Consider the following 6,350-nt stretch of genomic DNA (forward strand, 5'->3'; position numbering starts at 1 on the left):
ATAAAAATTATTTTTGAAACACTTTTCATAACTAAAGTCACAAAAAATTTGGATTTTTGTATGGGAGCCATGTCTGTATGCTACCTTAATGGCATGAAACTTTGTACAGGTTATTTTTTTCACAAAAAAATAACATTCGGAGGGTTTGGAGAAATTACAACCAAAATTGGGAGTACCTCCCATACAAAATATTCGTTTTTGAGCCAAAAATTTTGTATGGGAGGTACCCCTAATTTTAATTGAAATATCTTCGAACTTTTAGAATGTTATTTTTTTGTGCAAAAAATAGTCTGTGCAAAGTTTCACGTCATTAAGGTAGCATACAGGCATGGCTCCCATACAAAAATGCAATTTTTTTGTGATCTTTTCAAGGAAACTGTATCAAAAATTGATTGTATCTCAAAACTAACCTCGGATTCGGTTTTCTCGTGCCAAAACCCCCCCCCAATACATATTTTTGATTGTTTAAGTCTACATTAAGTATGACTTTTGGACGAAAATTGGACTCTTTTTCATAGGTATCACTCCAGGCATGACATTTTTTTCCATCAACCAAAATCGCTCAAAATCTAATGATTTTCATTCCTCGGGACCCCAATCATCCTGTACAGTCAGATTTTAAATAACTTTTCTGGGGGGTGAGATAATCGATGGACAAATTTTGCGTACGGCGGACAACGTACGACGTACGACGTGGAAGCGACCCACAACAGCCATGCTCAAAACGGCCTGATTCGGGTTCTCTGACCTCAGAAACGTCCAGAAAACATGTTTTTGAGGTTTCGTAAATTTTGACCTATTGCAATACTTTCCCCTTTCACACTAGGTGTGTGCGGAAAAGTAAAATATTCAAATAACTGTTAAGCTAATACGTTTGTATTACATAATTCAATTGAATTTTAAATTGATTTCAGTCAAAGGACTTTAAATTTCTTCTCGAATTGTTAATTAGTACAAAGCGATCCATTTAATTATTGAAAGCGATTAACATCTTGTAAAATTGGTATGTTCACGTGTTTTCCAGCATGATGACAATACGTCATAATCATTATATGGTTGTTGATGTGAATATATCTTCCCATTGCTCTTTCGATAGATCTATCGTAAACAAATATGATTACGATTTATGCGCGTCATCTCAAATTCACATTGATTGAGCGAGTATACTCTCGCTTTGATCTGCACACTAATCAATTCTTAAAGTATTGATAAATGCGAAAAGGGATAAACAAGCTAAGCTTTTTCACTTAATTATACAAAAAGGATATATAAATAATCAATTACGCAATATTTGATGAAAAAAAACGTTATTCATTGGTGTACATGCCATCACTGTATTATATTTGTATCGCTGTTTTCTAATCGAATCAAGTCATGGAAAAAATGAATCAAACAAAGGCAAAGCACATTTAAATGATCCTATTATATGCTCTACTTGAAAAAAAAAACCCTTTTTTATGTTAAAACTCTCCAGTAAAAAAAAAACCGAAACGATCGAAATAAAAAGAACAGCATTCAATTCGCCGACAATTGGCTCTTTCGATTGACTGATAATACAATGTGCGTTGTCTCCTATTGCCATCAGTGCTATTCAGATATTTCGTTCTTCTCTTCAAATTTTTTTTCGGCTCATATATTTATCGTTAAGTACCATCATCCAAACAAAGCCTTCGGGTCGTTGATGGAAGTATACTTTTTCTTTGAAAAATTGAACTATACCAAGCATTTTATTTTATTTTTTTCTATAGGTTTTTTCTTGTCGTTCACTCTAAAGTATATTTGATGCGGTTGTGTTAAAGCAAATTTTTGCAGTTATTTGTTCTTCTGTTTTGTTGTTTTTGCACCAAAATACGACATCATGCAAAAAAAGAAGCATCGGATCAAGAATTGTAAGATAACATTAATCCTATTGCATCTCCATATAAGAATTACGATAAAAACGAAATATCAAACAAATGTAAAACCGCCCGTTTCAAGCGCGTGTCGAAGGAGTGCACCATATCAAAATACGAATGAAGAACCTGAAAGAAAATGTAAATAACAAATAGAAATAACAAGAAAAAGCGTCCAACCGAGATTGTGTCATCAACGAATACTCAACATATACCGAATGGATCGACCATTGAACGGGTTACAGCGATATGGACTCAAATTAGGATGAAAGAAAGTGATCCATTCACTAGAAATACTTCAACAGCCCATACGTTCGGGCTTTAAAGTGCCACTTTAGTATTTACAAATAATTCTTCAATTACTGTTCAATATCAAAGCGCTGAAAACTAAAGTGAAAGGGACCCAAGCACGAGAATGACAAAGAAGTGAACGATGGAGAAGAAAATATTTTTTAGTTATTTTAGGAGTTTCTTTCACCGTTGTCAGTATAATATTGAAATTAAACTAACATAGATTGGAAAATTTCGAAAGACTTTAACATGGCTTTTGCAAGCAGTATTAAAACAAAAGATGTTAATTTAAAAAGTGCATATTTTTAACATAGTCCCCAGTTTCTGAGATATTTGTCATTTTCATTCCGACATTATAGAAAACAGTATATTATGTGCGCTTTATTGAACAGCAGATGTCGATACGCAAATAAAAGCTATATAAATGATATTGTTTGCATTTTAACGAGTTGCCTTTTATTCAAGATTTTCCGCTGCCGAACATATCAGAGCATATGGAAAGTGGAGCCATTGTTCATATGCACATTGAATTGAAATAACGTATGTCTCACTTAAATTGGCACAAATTCAGACGTCCGCCATTTGAACAATAAACACACATTATTAAATTCGTTTTTATTGTTATAAACCTTTAATCATAGGCTATCGAATAGCACATTTGCATTACACTCAATCTACAATTGCCTTCGATTTTTCTCAGTATGCGCCGAACCTTCAAAATCATGCTTTGGCAGACCGATCTGTCGATTTCTTTCAACTTTCTCTCAATCCATCCAACCAATTGTTGCACGTTTCAAGTATTTTGGACCTTCGCCTATAACTTACATCCAAAAAAGAAGAGAAATAATTAATTTGGTGTCTTTTTGTGAAGTTTAAGAAATTGTCCTTTTTTCATGGAAATGCTATTTTTTTAGAAGGGAGCCATTATTGTGGTTTTTTCTGCTTGCAAAGCACAATTTTGTCTTTAATCAGATAGTTCTCAACGAATTCTATCGATTTCAACAATATTTCTTTGATAATGGAGGTTTTACCTTACGTTTCAGCACTAAATTTACGAATAATAGCTCTAAAATACCTTCCAAAGAAGGTCCCACCATACAAACACCCCTTCATCAAAGTTCGGTTTGTCGACATCTCTAGCCTTATATAGTAGTGCCCTAACATAATCAATGCAAAAGAAACCACTTCCCATATAACTCATTTGCGGAGTAATTTTATCGATGACGGGACTGTGCGGAGTTCAGCGGAGATAGCATGCAAATGCTGTGTGTACGAGTGCAACAGCGTTCTTTGCTGTTCATAGATTTATTTTGTCCAATCGTACATCTTAGTAGCCGTACACACAGCTAAGTTACTAATAATCTGCGTAAGAATGATACACATAGAAGTGCTGTTACCCTCGTACACACAGAGTTTGTATGTCATCTCCGCCAAACTCCACACAGTCCCGCCACCGTCAAAATTACTCCGCAAATGAATTATATGGGTTGCACTTGATTCGTGGTTCGATTTGGCGATGAATGTTTCACTGTCCAAAATGTTGAATTTTTCAATGCAACATGCTATGAGGCGAAGTGAACAGCCAATTTTTGACATCCTCTGGAATTTTTTCGTAACATTTTTTGCTGATTACTAATGATCGTGTCCGAATCTATTGTTTTGGTTCAAATTTGGATGTATTGTAACCATAAGAATCACGAAAAATGAATGTTTGCTTGACCAACCCGATTTTTGGCACTTGGTGACAGTTTTGAAAGGTCTGAGCACTCAGATTGGGAATACGACCGGACTTTTTGCTTTTTCTAGAATCTTTGTCTTCATATTAAATCCATGAAACACGATACATGGTTCGAAGAGAGATTGGTTCATCTTTAAGCACATGCAGAATTTGTTTTGAACTTAGCCACCAGAACCATTTGAGACACTTTTTCGTGAATCAAATTTGTACGCCAATGCGAATGGATGTATATCGTCGTATTTGTTATTGCAGTGTAATAAACGTTGTAAGTTGTGCCAATTTAAGTGAGACATACGTTATAATGTACTTTATATGAATGATATGCAAATAACCAAACGATGCTCGTTTTAACCGAACACAAACACTATCACACTGTTTCACTTTCTGTCTTGCACTCTTTCTCTCAGTCGGTAAAATTCAAACAATGTTATAAATGTGTAAGAGGGTATCATATATCTTTTGGTTAATTGAACAGTCTGACATTTGGAATGACAATCAAATTATTCACGTAAAGAGTCACTGAAGTTGATTCATTTATTCATCCTTATACAATCATTTCAATAATATAGTATCCGAATCGAAACATTTTAAAAATTACTATTAATATAAATATTATATATATAAAAATAATTAATTTTTTTTATTATGCATCGAAAATAACATCGTTGGACATTTTAATTATTTTTTGCCATTATCCTATCTTGCAAAATGATATATTTGATTTGTTTTTAAATACAAACCGTTAATTATTGCATTTCATTTATTTAAATTACATGCTGTTGATGATGTTTTTCCTTTATTTGGATGGTGAATTGGATTGGCGACGGTGTGCATTTTTTTCTACCTACCGATTTCTTCATGTTCTGTCGGCTGTTTATTAATAATTTATATTATCAAAATCCCACACACGTACACAAAACGATACTCCACGCTTGGCGGATATGCTCAACAAGCATTCAAAATTCCATACACATATATTTTACGTTCCCATCGAAAATGAATCATTAACTGATTGTGTGTTTCAACTTTAATTTATATTCAAATGGCTACATACGTAAGATAAATGTATGGGATTGTGAGTGCTTTATGCTCATCGTCACCACAAAATAGCCTGCGACTCATTGCCATCCAAAATACGGATAGATATATTCAACACATTAAATATTATATACACACCGAATGAAATCTAGAACGCGCACGCGAATACAAGTTCATAGACACTCATGTCACATACATACAATGCAAAACGATGTATTCCACAGCCAAATTGTGACGAGAAAACAAGAGCATTGCTTTCCCTAAACCCACACGATGTCTGTCGTGATTTGTGGATGAAAAATACCAATTTAAGATAAATACACGTTGCCACTCTCCTGCTCGTATTCATTTTGGTGGTGAATTTTCTACTACAATATTTTGTTTCAATTTTGTTTTGTTTTATGCTGTTCGGCGAAACTACTATTCGGAGTTCCATTCATGTTTAGATCAAAGCGTTTATAATGAATGCGGAATTTCAATAATAAATCGTTGAAGAAAACGAAAAGCTGTATCATTTGAAATAGAGAACATTCCAAGTTGCCCATAAAATTGAACCGAATTTGAATGTTTCGCTACGAAGAATTCCAAAATCAAATTTTAAATGTTACGTCTCGCATTCGTCTAGCAAATATGAATGATGCGCCATGTGGATTGAAGATTTTTTCCTCATTTTTCGAAATCATACGGCAATTATCGACCGCAAAAATCTTGGAAAAATTAAAAAAGAAAGCATTTTAATTTAACCGCCCTTTCATTTCATTAACAGCTGTCTGAGTGTTTCGAAGCGAAAAATCTGAATTTCTTAAAATACATTTTATAGACGTATGTGGCAACGACAATAAAAAAAAATCAAATTTATGGTATGAATAAGATTTATGACTGTTTACAGTATCTACTTTGTACTGTATGCCGTTCTATATGTGTATGACATTATCCATACAGCCAGTTCATTGGAACACAATTTTTAAGTAATAGGCATAATTCAATCTTTAAAACTTCCTGAAATGAATGTTTTTGTTCACGAGAAAAAAAAAATTTTAGCGAAAAAATCAATCGATACGATATGATTTGATGAATCAGTTTTATTTTCTGGTTCTTTTGAATTCGAGAAGCTTGTTTGAAAAATTTGAAATTTTACTTTACGATTTATAAATTGTGTTTTTTTTAACTCGCACGTGTATATGTCGTATATTTGAGAGCCTGAAACCCAAAACAAAATATAAAAAATATTTTCGGAAAAAGAGCATAAGAAATTATTGAGCACAAAACGAGAATATAGAGAACTGAGAGCAAAAGTAGCATATATCGATTTGCTGTTTTTACTCTCAATTCTGTTTATTGTATTTTAACTCTCAGTTTTTATTCGCCTCATTTTAACACTGAAAATGTAT

Source organism: Contarinia nasturtii, unplaced genomic scaffold (genome assembly GCF_009176525.2).
Source record: "Contarinia nasturtii isolate CC-2019 unplaced genomic scaffold, AAFC_CNas_1.1 Cnas_scaffold_1371, whole genome shotgun sequence".
NCBI lineage: Eukaryota > Metazoa > Arthropoda > Insecta > Diptera > Cecidomyiidae > Contarinia > Contarinia nasturtii.